The sequence below is a fragment of the Symphalangus syndactylus genome, chromosome 16, assembly GCF_028878055.3.
Source record: "Symphalangus syndactylus isolate Jambi chromosome 16, NHGRI_mSymSyn1-v2.1_pri, whole genome shotgun sequence".
NCBI classification, from domain to species: Eukaryota; Metazoa; Chordata; class Mammalia; order Primates; family Hylobatidae; genus Symphalangus; species Symphalangus syndactylus.
Window position 1 is genome coordinate 79,325,445 of NC_072438.2, and position 23,641 is coordinate 79,349,085.

Below are 23,641 nucleotides of genomic sequence, written 5' to 3' on the forward strand. Positions count from 1 at the left end.
GTAGCTCATGTCTGTAATCCCAACACTTTGGGAGGCCAAGGCAGGAGGATGACTTGAGACCAGGAGTTTGAGACCAAACTGGGTAACATAAACAGGAATAATATTTACATGGTGAAACCCCGTCTCTACTAAAAATACAAAAAAATTAGCTGGGCGTGGTGGCGGGCGCCTGTAGTCCCAGCTACTCAGAGAGGCTGAGGCAGGAGAATGGCGTGAACCCGGGAGGCGGAGCTTGCAGTGAGCCGAGATTGCGCCACTGCACTCCAGCCTGGGCGACAGAGCGAGACTCCATCTCAAAAAAAAAAAAAATATTTACATGAGTCTCTCAATATCATCAAGTACAGTAATGTATAAAACAGTACTAATGGTTCATAGAAAAATCCAGTTTTTGTGGTGAATATGGGCATTATTCTAATAGCCAGACCCCATCTCTTTAAAAAACAATTAGCTGGGTGTAGTGTTGCATGTCTGTGGTCCCAGCTACTCAGGTGGCCCAGGAGTAATTGCTTCACGTTAAGAGTTTGAGGCTGCAGTGATCAATGATGGTTCCACTGCACGCTAGCCTGGGCAAAGAGTGAGACCCTATCTCCTAAAAACAAAACAACAACAACAAAACTCAACAACAGCAAACTTTTTCCATAAGGAAATTAAATAAATTAAACAAAAAACACTTCAGGACATCTGCCCCTGACCAATTACCCCAATTTTCTTTGGGGAAAGAAACTTGCAGAAAGAATTGGTTACTTCTAAATGTGGGATTTCTAGAAGGAGGGTCTAAACCATGCAGCATTTCCTGAAATGTAGACCCTTGATCAAAATATAAGAGTCAGGCAGGCCAAAAACCTCTGCACAGCAAAGGGAAATTACGTGACCAACAGTATTCTTGAATGCAATAAATTTTACTGAGTATTTTGTACATGCCAGGCAATTTTCTAGCCACTTGGAATACATCAGTAAATAAATTAGATATAGGCCCTCACTTTTTGGGAACTGATATTCGAGAGGGAGAAGGCACTGAAAAATACTCATAATAAACAAATACATTATATAACATTTATAAAAGGGAATTAAGGGATAGAATAAGGTAAGAGAGGCCGGGCGCGGTGGCTCACGCTTGTAATCCCAGCACTTTGGGAGGCCGAGGCGGGCGGATCACGAGGTCAGGAGATCGAGACCACGGTGAAACCCCGTCTCTACTAAAAATACAAAAAAATTAGCCGGCCGTGGTGGTGGGCACCTGTAGTCCCAGCTACTCGGAGAGGCTGAGGCAGGAGAATGGCGTGAACCCGGGAGGCGGAGCTTACAGTGAGCCGAGATTGCGCCACTGCACTCCAGCCTGGGTGACAGAGCGAGACTCCGTCTCAAAAAAAAAAAAAAAAAAAAAAAAAAAAAAAAGAATAAGGTAAGAGAGATGTGATATACCAGTGTAGAAGTGGGGCAATGTTGGAGCAGACACTGTTGAATAGAGAAGATTTGAGCAGAGAAGTGGAGGATGTGACTAGTTAGTCAAAAAGATACCTCTCAGAAGATGCTCCCATAATGAGAATGGCTCAGGCAAGTGTACCAAGGCAGATGCATGTGCAGCAAGTTTACTAACAGCAGGAAGCTAGTTTGACTATAGCAGGTGATAAAGGAAGGGGAAATGTTGTGGTCAGATAACATAAGCTTGTGGTAGATATTTGAACAAGGGTGTGAGATCTCTTGAGCTACACTTCAAAAGCATTATTTGAGTTAGTGTGTTGACTACAGACAGGAGAGGATGAGAGTAGAATCAGAAAGGCTATTACTGGTATACCAGCCCTATTCAAAGATTTATATAGAGCTGTTTCTTTCTAGATATGCCCTGCCAGAAAACAGTTGGCTTGGACTTGGTGTGATTTTTACCAAGGTAACCAATAATTTAAACATTGGTAAACTAAATGGTCAAGTCTCAGTTTTCGTCAAATCAATCAACAACATTTGGCAAGTTGATAACTACATTACCTTTGAAACGGTTCATTAACTTAGTATTTCCACTGCTTCAAAACTAATCACTCTCCTCCTTTCCTGTTCCTCTTCATATGCCAAGCTTTCAGCCTTGACATATCCAAGAAATTCCTTTCTTTTCTTACTATGCTTACTACTTGAGTAATCTTATCGTGCTCCATAGCTTAAAATACTACCTGTATGCTCAGAGTCATACAGGTAGTATTTATATGTCCCTTTTTCTAAATGGTAGATGACTCTAACTACTTAGAAACATTTTATGGAGGTGTCTACTAGGCATTTCAACATTAAAATATTGATGATGGAACTCCTGATCTTTCCTTCTAAATCCTCTTCTTCTACCCCTACAAACACAATAAACACAGTAACTCCAACCTTACAATTCATGAGTCCAAAACCAAAAATAAAACTTCAGATTAATATGTGATTTATTGCACATTTAAATAACCACAAATTTTAGACACTAAACTTTGGGAATACATCCATTTTCTGTTCATGTGTAAATTAGGAGATGAGAGGAGATGAAATTCAATATAGAAACTGAAGAATCATAGTAGATTTTCTATAGAAATAGGAGAGAAGGCACAGTAGATTAATACAAATGCAGGTTGGTGGATAAATGTGGTTCCAAGAATGTATATAATCATAATAGTATTTACTCATTTTGCATATCTAATTATTTTTTCAGAAGTGATAATGGATTTGCATTTATTTGCTTCAATTTTTTTCTTACATTCTTCAGATATTTCTATTGGAATTCGCTTAAAATAAATTCTTTAAAATAAATACTATGTTATAAAAAACGTAGCTATCACAAAGTGAAATTTGGCATAAGCTTCATTCCTTTTTGTTTTATTGACTCCAGGTGAGAACAACAACAACAAAAAAACTAGAGGTGAAAGTATATCTATCAATTTTTTATTGCTGCTATAAAAATTACCATAAACATATGGGCTTAAGCAAAATAAATATTATCTTAGAGTTTTTCAGGTAAGAAGCCCCAAATGGATCTCACAGGACTAAAATCAACAGGTCACTTTTTTTTTTCTGCCTATACACTAAGACATCTCAGTGAGTGGAAAATAGACACAAGGTTGAGTTTCAAAATGCTGCTACCTCTAACTGCCTGGTACAAGCATCAGTGAAGTCCTAGAGGTATGGTGAAGATGCTAAATCAAGTATTTTATTAGTCTGTTCTCACACTGCTGTAAGGACATACCTGAGAATGGGTAATTTACAAAGGAAAGAGGTTTAATGGACTCACAGTTCTACATGGCTGGGAAGGACTCACAATCATGGCAGAAGATGAAAGAGGAGGAAAGGCACATCTTACATGGTGGCAGGCAAGAGAATGTATGCAGGGGAATTGCCCTTTATAAAACCATCAGATTTCATGAGAGTTATTTACTATCACGAGAACAGCATGGGAAAAACCCATACCAATGATTCAGTTACCTCCCACTTGGTCCCTCCCATGACATGTGACGATTATGGGAGCTACAATTTGGGATGAGATTTGGGTGGGGACACAGCCAAACAATATCAACTATCAATATTAATTTCAGATATGCTTTAAGTGGTGACTCAAATGGTATCAATTTTTAAGATAAAATAAACTTAAAACTTTCAATAGAAATTACTTTATATGACGCAAATAAAATAGGTACTAGTATAATTACAACTAGAAAGATCTTTGGGAAAAAATATAGTTGAACTCTCCCATTGTATAAATGAAAAAGATTCAGAGGAAAAAGTGGCGTTTCCATGATTATACATCTGATTAATGATGAGTAAAGATGAGAACCAGGGCTCATTTCTATCTTTAATGTGGCGAACAGTCCTTAAATCTGGCTCAACTCAACAGCCTCCAAAAAACAAATAAAAATATGCCACACCCTCTGCTTCTAACAGTTTCTTTTCATTTATTTCGTTATTGTGAATTTTCCTATAAGATTATCTTACATCTATACATTTTTATTAAAAATAGAAAGATTTCAAGGTACTTGCATGATCTTTATTATTTTATATAATGTGATGATGAAAATAATTGCATTTAAAACAAATTTTCTCTTTCTGAAGGAATTAAATGTTTGCTTTAGAGGTTAGATTTTTTTTTTCAATTTAAGAAGCTCATTTCTAATAATCATTTGGAAAGAGGCAATTAATGGGTTTGTTTTTGAATTGCTATTTGAAACTATTTTAATTTGAATGGATTCTGGCCTCCTAGTCTGAAATGAGGCAGGGCCCAGAGATAAACATCTTAAGGTATATGAAATTGACTGTGATGATTTTAGATGGTAAGATACCTTTAAGCCTTATTTCGCTTGTGCTTATGATCTCTGAATGTGTTTGAAGTTCCATTTTTGTTTTTGATAAACTCACCAATTTAAATTGACAAAGATAAAGTAATTGTATAATTTAAGTTGTTATAGTTATTGGATTAGTTCTTTCTCTATGTGAAAGCTTGACTCAGAGAACTCTGTGATGCCAAAAACATAGCAGAGGAAGACAACCAGTTATTCTGTCACTTGATAATGGCAGCTTTTTATCCTATGACCCAAGGTCAATTGCATTGTCTTTGGTGAAAGATAGAGAGCTATCGCTAAAAAAGATTTCACTGGGCAGCAATTCTGAATCTATTTCCTCTGATGAAATGTCAATAGCTTTCTAGGACAAAATGTAGTTTTTCTAGAAACGAAGGTGAAATTGGTTTGAAAATGTACTCCACAAATCAATTCCTTTCTATATAAAACATTTGAGAAAGAAAAATTAACAAGTAATCCAATATGCTGTTATGTTTCCATCTTTTTATTTTAATTCATCAAACATATTACATTTTCTCCAAAAAACCAATTTAGGGAAGCATTGATGTTCTTCTAATGGTTTTAGAGTCATAAAATGTGTGGTAAAAAGTCAGCTGCTGTGAACCTGGAAATCCTTGAAAATTAACAAGAGATAAGATCTTCTGAAAGAGCAGACTCACAGAGCTATATATGTTATGAGGCATTATAGAAAATAAGAACATGAAAAATACCTATGTACTCAAAATAATACAACTTGACAGATGATAGTTTAGGATTATGTTCAAAAGTATATTTATAATATATTGAATCATCAAATTCTGCCTTCTTAATTTCTTTTGGCAATACCATTCTATTTTATGAAAGCTTTTTTTGTTCACTTTTTAAAAATGCAATACTCTTTTTTTTCTCAAAATAGTAAAAATGTAACCAACTAAAACAGAAAATATAAACATTAATTTTCCTTATGAAAATGTTAAACCCCTATTATATTTTTTTGTAAGTGGTATTAGTAGCTAGTCAATTCCCTGAAAACTGTTTGCAGTGCAGACGGTCACGCACTATAAGGAATTTCCTGTGTAATCCAGTAAGTTCCTAAAGGTAGAGTTGCGCTGAGATGCATATGTGAAAACTGATTTCAAATGGAAACATAGTGAGGAACAGAAGGAAAGTGAGTAAATAAAGAAAATGCAGGGAAAAAAAAGCTACAAATAAGCCTAGATTATCCCTGCGCAGAAAGACAGATCCCAGGCACCAGGAAAAGCTCAAGTGATCATGGTCCCTAAATCAGCACAGTGGAGATGGGTGGTTAAATAGTGAGCCACTCTTTTACAGCATACACAGAGCCACCAGGATGACCCTCCTAAAATAACAAGAGGTTTTTGGAGGATTATTTCAAGTTCCAACAGCTGGCAAGGATGATTCTTAGCTTCATGGGCTCCACCACCCCTAAGTGGAAGGAGCCTTTGAAGGCCTGGCAACCTAATTTATTGCCTTGCACAAACCTGTTCTGTAAAAATTTGCAGATGTGTTGAGGCTTCTAGTACACCATGAGCTGATATGAACTAAAGGATTGGATTCATGGAAGCAAGCCCCTGGACTTGGGTAGGAGGGACCTGAGTGTCTATTCTACCTGCAGAGCCACTTGGATCTCCACTAATGTTTATATACATGAAGCTCATGGAGCAAGCTCAATTCTATCATTTGACTAAAAGAGAAGGATTCAAATCCATAAGCAAGTGATATCCAGCCCTTCCTGGAAGGAATAACAATTTTCAAGGCCACCACCAAAGAAAAGGAGAATGTCATAAGCATCAATGTTTTGCTTACTAAAAGATGGAGGGCACAACATGGGTTGACCTAGCATCTCTGCTTCCATATAACTCGACTTACAGAACAGAATTCTGTGAATGTCCAGACCAATAGTCCTTCTTCTTCTGTCTCAAGAAAATCTTTTTTCTTCTGTCAAGGTTAGTTTTTCTCCATAGTGCAGCATATCGGTATAGTTTCGTATTATCTTTGAAAACATTGGTTTCCAAACATCTGTTTTCAGAAATGAGAACCACATGGACCTCTTGTAGAAGCCAATCCCATCACCAATCTCATGTGGCTGATGCCAGTAACTTCAACTGCCTGAACTTTTTCACGTCCATCCAGTAGCAAAGAACTGGGCCTGTTCTTCTAGCCAGGCAGCTGAACAGCTGTTTCTCATCCCACCTGTGTAGTGTTTATGTTTGCCTCTAGTCTTGATCTGTGGAGTAACAGTCAAGCTGATAGCTCGGCCTGAGAAGGTGAAGTCATGTGGTACTTCCTCAGAAAGATCTGTGGTGTGGCGCTGTTAAAGATAATGTCCAAGATGACCGATTAGAGGTTAGCAATCTAACTCTCAACCCCTAAGGCTGAAGGAGAGGAATAGAGCCAACAGGATAAGTCAATCTTGGGTGGATATGAATTTCCTTCACAGCCTGCAATAACTGTTTTTTTGTTATCCTAAGTAAATATATTCACTCCTCATCTTTATCCAAATAATGCAGGTTGCAGAAGAGACATTGACCTTAGCAAGCAAAAACAAATAAAGAGCTCAGCAAGTATAATCATTTCAAGGACAAAATGTATTATGTTTTGTATTTTAGAGAGACTGCCTGTCTTCCCTGTGCAGTACGCTTAAGTCACAACTCATCTGATTTAAGGGAACAGAACATAGTGATGTAAAAATGTATGCCCACCTAATATGAAGGAAACTCCACTTAGCAAAGTGGGCAGTCACTATATCTAGCCATTCTTGGGTGTTAGAGTGGCTCCTCTCAGTATTAGACCTTCCAATTTACTAAGAAAATTAATATGTTATTTCTGTCTCCACTATGATAGTCTTCGGCAGTGTAGTGGTCTTTGTTCCAAAGGGAAGAATATTCTATCAGGGAACAGAAAAATGACTTCCTTGAGCTAGAAGCTGAATCTTTCACTTGGCCTTTTTCGGGTTTGAATGTCATTGAATTAACTGGCAAAAAAGGGAGTTACTGTATTTGCTAGGAAGATTGATCCTGACTTATAAGGATAAATTGGTTTGCTACTATAGAATGGAAGTAAGAAGTATTATGTCTAGAAAGCAGAAGATCCTATTCCTACTTATATACTAACATATACTAAAACTATTCTAAAATTTAAAATGTATTAAAAACTTATATATAACTTGTCATGAACCATTGAACTTAGTGATATCTGAGGCCCATATTTTGCTAATGCCCTATTAATATTACATAACCGACTTTCATTCCACTGTCAAAAAGGAATTTAAATTTCTAAATAGCCAATATTATTTTACTCTCCGTCAGTTACTATGTCTAATTTATCATATGGGGTGTTTCAAGGCATTTGGAATTTTGATCCTGTCTTTGAGACTACATCTGATAAGGGCATTCTAGAGAATACTTTGAATTTGTTATTGACACTATTTTGACGGTAGTGTAACAGCAGTCTTCTTGATATCTGGATATCAAAATGAGGACCACACAGCTGATATAATATTTTATTATATAAATAAAGAATACTGAAATAACTGATTTTTAAAATTCTGCTTTAATGTTCATAATCCATTATATGGGTCAGTGAAGGCTACCTATTTGTGATTTATGAAATAATGAGATAAGACTCCACTGAATAAAGACCAGAGGATATTGGTGAAGTTTCATATATATATCTAAAAGTACAGTGAAAGAGGCAGAGATGAGCTACACTTTTATACTCAAGGACATAATCACTGAAGTAGCTTTTACTTTTATCATGGTGAAATGTCTATACATGGACTGATGAGTAATGATTACAAGTGTCCCAGCCATTCCTAGGACCCTGCTAACTCAGTTCATTAAACGTATTCAGCTAATGAAGCTGAGGTTATAAGATCAATCACCCCATGGTCTTTATATTTTCCTAACTGCCATCACATGAAATCATTTAGAGAATTCAGACTGGAAATATATAGGTATCTTAATTAGGTCAGTCCTCTGCCATCAGAAAACAGTGTCTCTTTCAAAGCATTTTGTACAAAGGCCTTTTGCAGTTTGTTTCATTATCTACCATTCAAATAGCTGATTTCTCCTAATTTAGATTTTAATATGCTGATCTGAGTACCAAACTATATCATTAATAGAAGTGTTAAGGTCACATGAACTTTTAATGGAAACACATATTTATCTCATTTTCTTTTTCTTTTTTTGCTTTTGGTTTGTCCTTCAGACAATGAAAAATGAGGCAGCCAAAATGATATTTAGGATTCTGAACTATGCAGATATTTTCTCAGTTATTGATATTTCCGCTTGTTTTGATACAGAGTATTTAAACATTGGCATGTGTGTAAAGGCTATAGCTAATAGCTAGATAGCAATACAGCGAACATGAGTTTTTAAAACCACAAATTTATGCTGATGAGTAATCAACTCTTGTAATGGATACACAGGTATTCATATACCAAAAGCCCAATCCAAGTTCATCCTAAAAAAAATAAAATTTTGGGAGGCTTGGGCAAGATGGCTGAATAGGAACAGTTCCAGACTGCAGCTCCCAGCAAGACCAACACAGAAGGCAGGTGATTTCTGTATTTCCAACTGAGGTACCCAGTTAATTCCACTGGGTATGGTTAGAAAGTGGGTGCAGCCCACAGAGGGTTAGCAGAAGCATGGTGGGGTGTCACCTTGCCTGGGAAGCACAAGGGGTGGGGAAACTCCCTCCCCTAACCAAGGGAAGCTGTGAGGGACAGTGCTATCTGGTCCACATACTACGCTTTTCCCACAGTCTTCACAACCTGCAGACCAGGAGATTACCTCAGGTGTCTACACCACAAGGACCCTGGCTTTCAAGCACAAAACTGAGTGGCAGTTAGAGCAGACACAGAGCTAGCTGAGGGAGTTTTTTTTTGTACCCCAGTGGCACCTGGAACACCAGTGAGACAGAACCATTCACTCCCCTGGAAAGGGGGCTGAAGCCAGGGAGCCAAGAGGTCTTGCTCAGCGAATCCTATGCTCACAGAGCCCAGTAAGCTAAGATCCACTGGCTTGAAATTCTCACTGCCAGCAAAGCAGTCTGAAGTCGACCTGGGATGCTTGAGCTTGGTGAGGGGAGGGGGGTGCACCATTACTGAGGCTTGAGTAGACGGTTTTCCCCTCACAGTGTAAAAAATGCTGCCAGGGAGTTCAAACTGAATGGAGCCCACTGCAGCAACGTAAAGCTACTGTAGCCAGACTACCTCTCTAGATTCTTCCTCTCTGGGCAGGGCATATCTGAAAGAAAGGTAGCAGTCCCAGTCAGGGGCTTGTAGATAAAACTGCCATCTCCCTGGGACAGAGCACCTGGGGGAAGGGGCGGCTGTCGGTGCAGTTTCAGCAGACTTAAATGTTCCCGACTGCCAGCTCTGAAGAAAGCAGAGGATCTCCAAGCACAGCACTCGAGCTCTGCTAAAGGACAGACTGCCTCCTCAAGTGGGTCCTTGACCCCCGTGCCTTCTGATGGGGAGACACCTCCCAGCAGGAGTTGACAGACACCTCCCACAGGACAGTTCTCACTGTCATCTGGCAGGTGCCCCTCTGGGACAAAGCTTCCAGAGGAAAGAGCAGACAGCAATCTTTGCTCTTCTTCAGCTGCCGCAGGTGATACCCAGGCAAACAAGGTCTGGAGTGGACCCCCAGCAAACTCCAGCAGACCTGCAGCAGAGGGGCCTGACTGTTAGAAGGAAAACTAAAAAACAGAAAACAATAGCAGCAACAACAACAAAAAGGATGACCACACAAAAACTCCACCTGAAGTTCACCAACAGCAAAGGCCAAAGGTAGATAAATCCATGAAGATGAGAAAAAAACAGTGCAAAAAGGCTGAAAATTCCAAAAGCCTGAATGCCTCTACTCTTCCAGAGGATCACAATTCCTCACCAGCAAGGGAAGAAAACTGGATGGAGAATGAGTTTAATGAATTGACAGAAATAGGCTTCAGAAGGTGAGTAATAACAAATTGCTCCGAGCCAAAGGAGCATGTTCTAACCCAATACAAGGAAGCTAAGAACCTTGATAAAAGGTTAGAGGAATTGCTAACTAGAATAAACAGTTTAGAGAAGACCACAAATGACCTGATGGAGCTGAGAAACACAGCACGAGAACTTCATGAAGCATATACAAATATCAATAGCTGAATAAATTAAGCAGAACAAAGGATATCAGAGATTGCAGATCAACTTAATGAAATAATGCATGAATACCAGATTAGAGAAAAGAGAATGAAAAGGAATGAATAAATTCTCCAAGAAATATGGGACTATGTGAAAAGATCAAGCCTACACTTGATTGGTGTACCTGAAAGTGACAGGGAAAATGCAACCAAGTTGGAAAACACACTTCAGTATATTATCCAGGAGATTTCCCCAACCTAGCAAGACAGGCCAACATTCAAATTCAGGAAATACAGAGAACACCACAAAGATACTCCTTGAGAAGAACAACCTCAAGACACATAATCATCAGATTTACCAAGGTTAAAATGAAGAAAAAAGTGTTAATGGCAGCCAGATAGAAAGGTTGGGCTACCCACAAAGGGAAGCCCATCAGGCTAACAGTGGATCTCTCTGCAGAAACCCTACAAGCCAGAGAAGAAATAACACCACACAGTTACAACCATCTGATCTTTGACAAACCTGACCAAAATAAGCAATGGGGAAAGGATTCCCTGTTTAATACATGGTGTTGGCAAAACTGGCTAGTCATATGCAGAAAACTGAAACTGGACCCCTTCCTTACACCTTATACAAAAATTAACTCAAGATGGATTAAACACTTAAACGTTAGATGTAAAACCATAAAAACCCTAGAAGAAAACCTAGCTAATATCATTCAGGACATAGGCATGGGCAAAGATTTCATGACTAAAACACCAAAAGCAATTACAACAAAAGCCAAAATTGACAAATGGCATCTAATTAAAGAGCTTCTGCAGGGCAAAATAAATTATCAACAGAGTGAACAGGCAACCTATAGAATGGGAGAAAATATTTGCAATCTAGCCATCTGTCAAAAGGCTAATATCCAGAATCTACAAGGAACTTAAATTTACAAGAAAAAAACAAACAACCCCATCAAAAAGTAGGCAAAGGATATGAACAGACACTTCTGAAAAGAAGACATTTATGTGGCCAATAGACATATGAAAAAAATCTCATCATCATTGGTCATTAGAGAAACGTAAATCAAAACCACAATGAGATACCATCTCACCCCAGTTAGAATGGCAATCATTAAAAAGTCAGGAAACAACAGATGCTGGAGAGAATGTGGAGAAATAGGAATGCTTTTACATTGTTGGTGGGAGTGTAAATTAGTTCAACCATTATGGAAGATGGTGTGGCAATTCCTCAAAAATCTATAAGCAGAAATACTATTTGACCCAGGAATCTTATTACTGGGTATATACCCAAGGGATTATAAATCATTCTACTATAAAGACACACGCACACCTATGTTTAGTGCCACACTATTCACAATAGCAAAGACTTCGAACCAACCCAAATGCCCATCAATGTTAGAGTGGATTAAGAAAATGTGGCACATACACACCATGGAATACTATGCAGCCATAAAACAGGATGAGTTCATGTCCTTTGCAGGGACATAAATGAAGCTAGAAACCATTATTCTCAGCAAACTAACACAAGAAGAGAAAACCAAACACCTTATGTTCTCACACATAGTGGGAGTTGAACAATGAGAACATATGGGCCCAGGCAGGGGAACATCACACATTGGGGTCCGTCACGGGGTGGGGGGTAAGGAGAGGGATAGAATTAGGAGAAATACTTAATGTAAATGATGGGTTCATGGGTGCAGCAAACTACTATGCCACATGTATACCTATGTAACAAACCTGCATTTTCTGCACATGTATCCCAGAACTTGAAGTATAATAAAAAAATAAAATTTCCAGTTTAAAATGATTTTCATGTTTATAAACATGAAAAATTTTATTAAATTAATTTCACTGATTTAACATAAACATGGTTTGGAAAGTTTATAAGCATTTATTGATCTAAAACAAGCTTTTCCCTAAAAAATAATTATAAATTAAATGTGAATGCCAAAATTATATATCTACCATGTAGATTTGTTTAGAAAATAAGCTGTGATTATGTAATTTATGTTTATAATATATATTTTTTATTTCCTTAATAATGGCATAGAGAAATGAAAAGAAACTATTAATAGATTTAGATTTTTTATCCACTTGTTAGTGAAATATTAAAGTAAAATTATTTACAGATTTTTTCATGTCTATTTCTCACACTTATAGCACACATTCACACACATGTATTTATATATTTATGTCCCACTAAATTTTAGTAATAAAAATTAAACCTCAAAAATCTAAAATATTGATACACATAATATGTTAATTTATCTTTAAAACATTGCTAGCTGGTATAATTTTTTTTATTATAGGCAGCAAGGAGGAAATGAGGAGAGACGTTATAGTGTAAGGTTTAATGCCATGTAGTAATACATGACAAAGGACAGAATAGGTAGAGTTTATGAACATGGCTTGTAGAATAATACCATTTGAATTTGATTCTTGATTCTATCACTTACCAGTCATGTAACTTTAATTTTTGCCATGTTTCTAATACCTCCTTAAGTTTTGTTGTGATATTCAAATACGTTAATATAAAAAGTATATGGGGCAGTGTCTGGTACATGGTAGCATTATATGTGTATTTTTGCATGTATTTACTTTTCATCACCATAATAATCATTGTATTATAAAATGGCTACAACCATTTTATGAAGAATTTGAACTTTATAGCTCACTAAAATTATTGGCTCTGACCATATATATATGTAAAATTAGGAAATCTATGTAGTAAAAAAGAATGAATCTTTTTTTTGTTTATTTTGAGTGCTTCTGATTAATTTTCACTTAGCAATTAAATTGACAAATAAGCTACAGATTTTGGCCAAGATGTTGAATTAATTCAGGGATGACAGCTTCTTATCAGAACATGAACCTTACTGATGTAAAAAAAAGCCTTAAAAATAGGTGCTAAAATGGCAGATAATAAGCAGGCAATACTATTGTGTCCTGAGGAAAGTTACAATATGCCAATGTTTTACTTGTGGGGCAACGTAGAAATTAATGAGTATTAATAGAGAAATTAATGAGTAATTAATAGAATCTCTGTTGGATTCTATTACCTACTCTGTGAAGATTTAGGTTTCTAATTTGTTTTCCTTTCCTTTTTCTTTTTTATTTTCTTTTCTTCAACTTCTTTCTTTCTTTTTCTTGTTTTTTCTTTCTTTCTTTCTTTTAAAGAGACATGGTCTTGCTATGCTGCCCGGGCTCAAATGCAATGGCTATTCACAGGAGCAATCACAGTGTACTACTGCCTTGACTCCTGGCATTAAGGAATCCTCCTGCCTCAGCATCTGGAGTAGCTGGGATTACAGGTATGCACCACTGTGCCCAGCTTGCTAAAATATATCTTATCAAAAGAGAATCAACCTTTGGAGTTTTCCCTACAAAGGTCCTCTCAGATATCAGTTGCTAAAAATTCAAAAAACACAATTTCTGTGCAGTAACACAATGTAGTAAAGTGATGTTGACCAAACAAGAGAGCAAAACATACAAGCAGTAAATACAATTAGTTAAAACTCAATTTTACACACACACACATGCACATTCACTTACATATTCACAAAACACAGAAACACATATGTGCATTTTTTTTTTTTTTTTTTGAGATGGAGTCCCAGTCTGTCATCCAGTCTGTAGTGCAGTAGCAAGATCTTGGATCACTGCAACCTCCGCCTCCTGGGTCCAAGTGATTCTCCTGCCTCAGCCTCCCGAGTAGCTGGGATTACAGGCATGTGCCACCATGCCCGGCTAATTTTTGTATTTTTAGTAGAGACTGGGTTTCACCATGGTGGCCAGGCTGGTCTCAAACCCCTGACCTCTGGTGATATGCCTGCCTCAGCCTCCCAAAGTGGTAGGATTACAGGTGTGAGCCACTGTGCCCTGCCCATATATGTATGTTTAACAGTTATGGTTAAATATACATATGTTTAACAGTAAATATACCAAAAAATGTATATTTAACAATAAAACAATTATGTTAAACTATATATATATATGCATATATATATATATACGTATATATATGCATATATATATATAAAATGTACGTTGACATTTATTTGGAAACTTAAGAAATAAGAACTATTTGGTTACAATAAACTGTTCAAACTTTACAATCCTAATTTAACTGAAAACATCTGGATTTGAAAGAACTTGCTTATTTCCTAGGAGAAGAATGTTTACAGTTTGATAATAGGAAAGGTGGGAAAGGAATAGAAATATTTTTAAAACTGACATAATAACCATCCTTTGTTTCCTCTGCTGATTTGGAATAACTCCCCGGGGAGAATTTGGTGCCCCTGGATGAATGTACAAAACTGTCCAGTTCCGTTCTCAAATCAATCTCTTAAATTCATCTCCCTTTATTACACTTTCATTATAATATAAAAAGTCAACGGGGGTAGCTTGGCATCGGGAAAATCTTTCCTGGATGATAACTCTAATGCTGCTTGATTTTCATCTCAGTGTAGCACAACCATCTTAAGTTTTTCTGATGTAAATTTTGCAAAGATTCAGGCAATTCTCATTATTGTTTCCATAAACTAGTTAATATTAAACTGACCCATCTCTTTTTGCCTTCACTGACCTTGTAAGCTTGGTTCTGTTTTTAGAGCTGTTTTTACAGTTTCATAGATAATTATGGATATTTATTTTTTAAATCCTATTAGAATCTGAGCATCTTAGTATGTTTTATGGTCAATTTTATTCTTTCTCATTTTAGTCCTAAAATTATCTACAGAATATCTCTGAATATATTTTAGCTCTACCACATGTGGCTACATTTCTAAGTGCTATTTACTTCATTTGCAAATGACTTTTCTCTTTATATTGTCAATGCATGGGGTGCAAACCCATTATCAGGGCAAATGGAAGTGATATTTGGAGAGTGAAGCCTTTTATAGAACTTCATCTATTTGTTCAAATCCTAGTTTCTTTTCCCACTTCACAAGAAAGCAAAACAACCAACAATGGCCTTTATGTGTATACATAGATAAGTCTCCACAATAGTTTTTTGATCTATGTTCATTTTATATGATTTACTAATTTTAATTTTTTAAAATTTTGACTACCATATTTCATCTTTTTTTGATCATTATCATCAAAAGTCACCCACTAATTAATAATGTTCACTTACTAAGCTTTGGACTATGACATGGGAGATAAATTTGTAAATATGCTATGAATCAACCCCAAGAACCCATATGAAATTTATAACATCCAAACTGCAGAGATGTTGGACAAAATAAATTAATCCAGTGAATGGAAGAAAAGACAACCTGGTAAAACAAAAACAAATAAGATGATAGGACCAAATCTTAAACTTTCAGTAACTACAGTAAATGCAAAGGCTTAAAAGAATTAGTTGAAAGTAGAAAAGCTATAATTTGATTTAGAAATAATCCAGCATTATATTATGTCCAAAGACACATTTAAAAATAAAAGGCAGGGAAACCTCAACCATAAAATTATGGAGAAAAGAAAAGAGCAGGTCAAATAAAGCAAAGAACTGAGTGTAAAAGTCATGTTTTAGTGTAATCATCTATGAAGTAATAATAGAATACACATTCAGAAAAGTACACAAATCAAAAGTAAACAGCTTTATACATTTTCAAAACAGAAGCAAGATACACAAAAAAATCCCCTTCAGATGACTTTCAGACCCTCTATTTCCAATAGCATTATACTATTCCCGCGCATGAGCATTATTTGGGCTTCTAATGCTATAGATAAGTCTGGCCTATTTTGGGGATGTTTGTACATGGAATCACATAGTATACATCATTTTGTGCCTGGTTTTACTGTTTCAATTTTTGTTTGCAATATTTACCCAAGTGTCTTAAATATAACTGTCATTTGTTCATTCTCATAGCTCTCTTTCATGTTCCACTCTATTACCTGTCTATTGCTGTAAAATAAATTACCTTAAAACATTGCGGCTTAAGGTATCAAACAATTATTACTTACAGTTTCTGTGGGTCAGCAATCCAGGTAGAATTTAGCTATGTAAGTCTGGCTCAGGGCCTGCCTAAATATTGCAATCAAGGTATGAGCCAGGATGGCAGTTGTCTTCAAAGTGTTGAAAGAAGAAAGTCTCATTCAAGCTAACTCACATGGTTCATGCTGGATGTTGGTCAGGTCATCAGTTATTCTGTGGTCCTCTTCATAGGGCACATCACAACATGGCCTCTGGCTTCCCTCAGAGCAAGCAAGGGCGTGAAAGAGAATACCCAGGACCGACGCTACAGTCTCTTCATTACTTAACCTTAAAAGTGAAATCATTGAACTTTTTGTATATTTTATTAGTTAGAAGTGAGTGATTGGGTACAGTCCATACTGGAGAGAGGCAACTACACAGGGTGTGAGAGTCAGGAATCACATTCCACCACATTCACTGTATGAATATATGACAGTTTACTTATCTATTCTAAGGAAGGCGCACAGTTAGGTTGTTTGAGATTTTAGCTGTTACAAAAGGAACTCCTAAGAACATTGTTTTACTTGTGTTTTAAGAAATATGTATGTATTTCTTTCAAGGTTATACCTAAAAGTAGAATGGCTGGTTTACAGAGAAATCATATGTTTAGCTTCTTTAGATACTTCTAAACAGTTACAAATGTGGTTGCAAAAATTTAAATTCCAACCAGCAATCTATAAAGAGTTAATAATTTTATGAAACTCTAATGTCTCAACAAGTTCTTTTTAGTGCTTTGTGTATCACAAAATAATCTTTATATAATCAAGACCAAGAAAACATTCTCCTTTGATGTGTTCTCTAATTTGTATTGCTTAAATTTCCTGCTTTGATCTAGATTCTATCTGAAATTTATTTTTGTGTATATTATTAATCAAAAGTCCAGGTGCATATATGCATATATGTGTGTGTGTTTGTGTGCATATATATGTGTATGTGTGGTGTGTGTGTGCATATATATATATATATATTTTTTTTTTTTTTTCTGTTTAGATATCCAGTTGATTCAGTGATATTTAGGAAACAACCATCCTGTCTGCATTGTATTACAGTGCAACATGTAAACTGGTGGGACTACTGCTGAAATTTATTCTGTGACAGTTTTCTAATTTGGGGCCCTGCTTCAATGCCATGTTGTTTATGTTATTATAGTTTTATACCAATTACTACTATATAGAAACATATTTTCTCTGGGTTTTTTCTTTTTCAAGATTGCTTCGGTTATTCTTATTCTTTTGTATTTTCAAAAATATTAGCATTAGCTTGTCAATTTACCTCAAATGCTATTCTTTAATTTTCCTGATAATGTTCCCAGTAACTCTGACATTGCCTTTAAGAGAAAATTGTGTTTCTCCATTTAATTTCAGTGAGTTTTAGACTTTCTATTGCTGAATTGTACTGATCACAGGTGCTCCCTTACATTTTTCTACTTTAATGGCAACCTTTGCTGCCATTGGTTGTGATGGATTTGATCATTTTCAACCTATATAATCTGTTGTCATTTCATGAGATTTGTAGGGGAGAAAGAGTACTCATGGCTAGTGCATGTTGCATCATTTGCAAGAAGGAGAAAATCAGCCCAGGATACCCACTAGCTGGCCTAGTAGTATAAGCTAGGCCTTGGCATTACTATGAGATGGTCTGGCACTTACAGCTAGATTTTGGTGTTCTTTTGTTCACCATAATCATAACACCAGATAAGGCCACACTGACCATAATGGAGAAGGGTAAAAACAGTACTGTACTCCAGTCACAGACCAAACATGACCATTGTTCAAGCCACAAAACATCAAACATCCCCTTCTCCGTGCTAATATAAATGGTTGTTGTTTCTTTACCAATTACAGCTGTGACATGACTCGGTCTTCTCTCCTTCTAAATAAGACATTAAAATAAGTCTTCTCTCCTTCTAAATAAGACAATTATAGAACTACTCTCTGATAACATTCAATCTAGAGTAAAGCTTTACTCCATTAAACTCTCCCCACAATCACCTAACATTGCCCCACATCCTATAACAGGTTTGTTCTAATACCCACCTACTGCACTGCTCCATAGTTGCCTAGGGTGGGTATTCTCTCTCAATGCAATAATAAATATGCTCAGGTTATTCTACTATAGGTGTGTTCCTTGTTGTCTTTGGCTAGAGGGTATTGACTTTAACTGATAGTAAAGTCATTTATGCAAAACAATTCTATGTTGGATTCTTTCACATATATGAGAGAAAAAGTTGGTAGGAAGGAATTTGCTTTGTAGTTGACAATTTGTTTATAATTTACTAGTTTTATTACACAACTTCATCTATTTATATCCTACAGACATTTAAAATAATATTTCCATAAAATTTTGATTGCTTTAAAAGTTTAAAAATATAGCAATTCTTAATGAAAATTTTTTTGAATACTAGCGTACTGAATAAAGGAACAAACATTTCATTAGGTTTTGCTTATTTAATAAATCTACTTGTCTCTATCTTGCTCACATTTACAATCAGATATAAATATTCACCTTTGAATATCTGCCATTTCATGTCTCTAGAAGAGATTATTTTTTTAAAAAAACTAGGTAAATGCAAACAGTAAATGGCAAATAAAATGCACTATCTTTATAAAGCTGCTTTATGGCATTATCTAATGTATGCATACTCTCATATTAATTCACTTTATTTTCTCAACACAAACAGTTTTCATGGATTTATGTGCATTATACTATTTATGAAGTTTAATGTGATTCAACATAGTAAGGGAATTTGCATTTCAACAGGGTCCCTCAGTAGGTTTTGTGCCAAGAAGCTCATATTGGTATGTAATTCATTTGCTCTTAGCAGTCTCTGGACAGGATATTTCATGGCCCAGCCTTATTACTTGGTGGCACTTAACTCTTTCAGACACTGTACATTTAAGGAAAAAAAAGCCAACTGTCTGTACAATAGATGGTATCTGTACATTTATCACATTCTGCTGAATTATCATATAAATTACCTTTACACTCTTTTATCACACAATGAACACAAAACTCAGTCATCCCCTTGTCCCCACAACCTGTCCAGTTTTGTCCCAATTTCCCCATTATTCTGTTTCATAAATAAAATTCTTAGAGATTGATTTTTTAAATATAAGTTAAGTATAATTTGTAACTTGAACTTTGCATTCCCAAACCACTAATGATGTCATTATTTTTAGAAAATCTTACTTGACCTCTCTGTGGATTTTCATATCATAGAGAATTCTCCTCTTTATTATGCCCCACTTTCTCCTGGTTTCCATGACCCAGCTTTTGCCTTCCTCTTTTCCTTGTGGGTGTTTTCCTTAATTCCACTCTGTCAGATAATCCCCTTCCCCTGTCTCGCTAATGACAGACATCTTCAAAATCTGTAACGGTCTCCATTCTCTTTCCTCTTCAAACACTCCCCTGATTGACATTAATATTTCATGGCTTCAAAACCATTTTTGATGACCCCTGAATATCCAGCTCTCCTGGACATCTCTTCTGGAAACTTCAGGATCAGATATTCTACTTTCTCATTAACTATCCCACCTATCTACATTATAAGATTTTCTTAAACAAATTTACAAGAAAAAACAAACAACCCCATCAAAAAGTGGTCAAAGGATATGAACAGACACTTCTCAAAGGAAGACATTTATGCAGCCAACAGACATATGAAAAAATGCTCATCATCACTGGTCGTTAGAGAAATGCAAATCGAAACCACAATGAGATACCATCTCATGCCAATTAGAATGGCAATCATTAAAAAGTCAGAAAAGAATAGATGCTGGAGAGGATGTGGACAAATAGGAATGCTTTTACACTGTAGGTGGGAGTGTAAATTAGTTCAACCATTGTGGAAGACAGTCCGGCAATTCCTCAAGGATCTAGAAGTAGAAATACCATTTGACCCAGCAATCTCATTACTGGGTATATACCCAAAAAATTATAAATGATTCTACTATAAAGACACATGCACACATATGTTTATTGCGGCACTATTCTCAGTAGCGATGACTTCGAGCCAACCCAAATGCCCATCAGTGTTAGATTAGATAAAGAAAATGTGACACATATACACCATGGAATACTATGCAGCCATAAAAAAGGATGAGTCCATGTCCTTTGCAGGGACATGGATGAAGCTGGAAACCATCATTCTCAGCAAACTATCACAAGAGGAGAAAACCAAACACCCACATGTTCTCACTCATAAGTGGGAGCTGAACAATGAGAACACATGAACATAAGGAGGGAAACATCACACACCAGTGCCTGTCAGGGGGCTTGGGGGTTTACGGGAAGGATAACATTAGGAGAAATACCTAATGTAGGTGATGGGTTGATGGGTGCAGCAAACCACCATGGCACATACATACCTATGTAACAAAACTGCACGTTCTTCACATGTATCCCAGAACTTAAAATATAATAATAAAAAAATTCTACAATAACAGATTTTCTAACACCCCAATAATCTGAGTTTCTCCTGAAATCTATTCTTCCCCAGTATTCTCCATCTCTATAAATGGTGACACTTTCAGGATGGAACTGTGTCTTTACTAACCATATCTATTAAGCCATCATGTCCTGCTGATTTGCACACAAAATATTTCACAAATATAACCTCTTCTTCTAGCCCCCTTCGTTACAATCCCAAGAAAACCATTAGTAGAGGCTGTAGCTAGATTGGGGCAGCAGCTCTCCACTAAACTGCCTATTGCACTCTCACAAGCTTCAGTGGATCTTTTTGCTTCTAGTCGAGAATCCACTTTTCTCTTTCTTCTTTCTAGAAAAAAACACTGGAATTTCAAATTGTGCAATTTTAATAGGCTTAATGCCAAGGTCATTTAAAGAGGGAAGTACATAGCAAAAGCTAAGTGTATCACACTCCCATAGGGTAGGGATTTTTGGATAGGTGAATGAGACAAAAGTATCTCCCACTCATATCCAAATACCATCATTTAAGGGTTACAGTTTCAACATACTAAGTTGGAAGGGAAGGACACAAATGTGCAGTCCATGATGCCTTTCTTCTCTGATGAAATTTTATTGAAATGACAGAATATATAACAAACAAATAAATAATTTCATGGCAGGATGAGGAGGCCTACTAAGAAGTATGTCACAACAGAATAGGAACATTAAAATATTTCTGGAAGTTATAAAGTAGACGACATTTGATTAATGGGAAGACATAACAGGGCTGAGGGAATCAGAAATCAGTATAGGTAACTTAGCAAACATCTAAAAGTGTATTTTTCTCAGAAACACAGAAAACATTTTCCTAAGATCAGAAATAGGAAGAGTTGTAGTTAAGGGTCAGTTAGTTGAAATTAGAGAAATGATTAGTAATAGAAATATCAAATAATCACCCATCCTTAGGTGGTAGTTTGAATGGCTGCAACATTTTTCCCTAGAATAAAACTATTAAAAAGAAAAAACAGCTTTAGCTAAAAAAGTTCTGGGGGCGGCTAGGCACAGTGGCTCACACTCGTAATCCCAGCACTTTGGGAGCCCGAGGCGGGTGGATCACGAGGTCAGGAGATGGAGACCATCCTGGCTAACGCGGTGAAACCCCACGTCTACTAAAAATACAATAAATTAGCCAGAAGTGGTGGCGGGCGCCTGTAGTCCCAGCTACTCTGGAGGCAGAAGCAGGAGAATGGCATGAACCCGGGAGGCGGAGCTTGCAGTGAGCTGAGATCGCGCCACTGCACTCCAGCCTGGGCGACAGAGTGAGACTCTCTCAAAAAAAAAAAAAAAAAAAAAAATCTCTGGGGTCATTTTGCTGTAGGGAGATTCCAGTATGGGCATATTTTCATGAGAGAAAAATGTAGAGCAATGCCAAGTAAGATGTCATGAAATACTACGGTGGACAGTGATTTTCTAAACCCAGAAGGCAACCTCTTTATAGATAGAAAAACATAGAGCCTAGCTGTGAATCAATGTGACTAGGAATCCTATGGTCATCATTTATATTTATTGTGGAGGAAAAGTGATTTTACATGTTTGGAGAAACCAATTAAAGCAACAGATATTGAACAGTATTGAAATTAGTTTATAAACAAGTAGTCTAAATTCATCAGACTTCAGGCATCAAACTCAAAATCCTCAAAACAAATAAACAAACAAACAAGGGAACCAATCTCTGAAGAAATGTGCTTAAAATGATAGGGAAGAAAAATAGAGATAGATAAAAACCTATTCTATTTCTATAAATATATTTTGGAAAAAAATCACATCTATTGGAAAATAACTACCATATTAAATTAAGAAATTGAAACCAATAATTTTTAGTAGCTGTAAAAATGATTGTCAAAATATGCAAATAAATAAATAGATTAATGGTATGTTGAAAATTAGTTTGGTGATATGCAAATTCAAGGTAAGCGGTTCTTCTACACACACAAAACACTGTACCCTACCTGCTTGCATTCTATGTGAATGCAGTAGTTGCCCTGTACTTCCTAATTTAGTCTGTGATATTTAGCCACAGTTTCACCCTCTGTATTGGCAAACACATCTTCACTTTTGTTTTGGATATGCTTTCTATTTTTCTTCTGATTATTTCTGGATGGTTTGCTTACCTAAATTCAACACATTAGAACCTGACACTAATACATATGCATTTGAGTCATATTTTATATCTGATTTTTTTTTCAGAGTTTGTTTACATCATTTGGAAATTGGTAATTTCAGGGTTGGATTATCAGGTCAACAACATCATCATCAATAACTCAAAATCTACCCACTTGCTTTCTTCTCTTCAGTGTGTCGACTCTTCCCCTACCTGTCCGTTGCTTGTGGCCACAAGATGGCTGCTTCGGCTACGTTACTCTTGTCACATTTATGACAGGAGGGAAACATGGTGGCAAGTGTGTACACTTCACTCAAGCATGCCCCTTTTATAAGGGAGAATGACTTCTCTATAAATTCCCAGGAGAATATCCTCTATTATTTCATAAGCATATGACTGCCATCACACACAAAAAAATAGGATATTCTTTCTTGAAATCAGGATCTTTTCCCCACCAGTTGAAAACATTTGACTATTCTATTAATAGGAAAGTGAGTGGCAGATTCTCTTCAGGTTTGGCAAGGTTACAAAAGACCATAACATAAATCCTCGATAAAGAGAAACAGAAAAACAATAAGGACATCTAGAATATTTTCAAAAATCTTTTTTTTTTTTTTTTTTTTTTTTTTTTTTTTTTGAGACGGTGTCTCGCTC